Raw genomic sequence first — 522 nt, 5'->3', positions numbered from 1 at the left:
AAACCAAACACAACAACCAAAACCAAACAACAAGACCCCCAAAATTACTCTATTATCACTCAAGAGAAAAGGATATTGTTTTCAGCTAAGTTCATGTATTTGCACTAAAAAACAGTTACTGAAATGTCACATTTCAGTAGATATTGGAGCTCCTTGGAGCCATCCTTCTGGTCCAAGGAGCCCCTGGCTGGTGGCACTGAGGGCTGTGGATTCCTCTCTGAAGGTCTCTCAGAATCCCCCTGCATTTTCCCTGCCCCGTGGTGCCTGTTTGCTTTGGGAGCGAGGTGCCAGCAGCCTGTCTCATGGGTGGCAGTGATGTGAGGAGCAGGGAGCGAGCTCAGCCTGCACTGATGCTCACCCACAGCCTGGTCCCATCGCGCCTGCTCCCAGAGTGCACTTGGTTCATGTGCTAATTTTCTTTGTTCTGTTTCTTTTCTCCCTCCCTTCATTTTTTTTTTTCTTTCTCTTATCCCTTTGGTTTTCTTTGGTGAAAACTCTTGAAAAGCACGCAAACGCAAACGT

The sequence above is a fragment of the Meleagris gallopavo genome, chromosome 22, assembly GCF_000146605.3.
Source record: "Meleagris gallopavo isolate NT-WF06-2002-E0010 breed Aviagen turkey brand Nicholas breeding stock chromosome 22, Turkey_5.1, whole genome shotgun sequence".
NCBI lineage: Eukaryota > Metazoa > Chordata > Aves > Galliformes > Phasianidae > Meleagris > Meleagris gallopavo.
Note: the sequence above shows the minus strand (reverse complement) of the source record.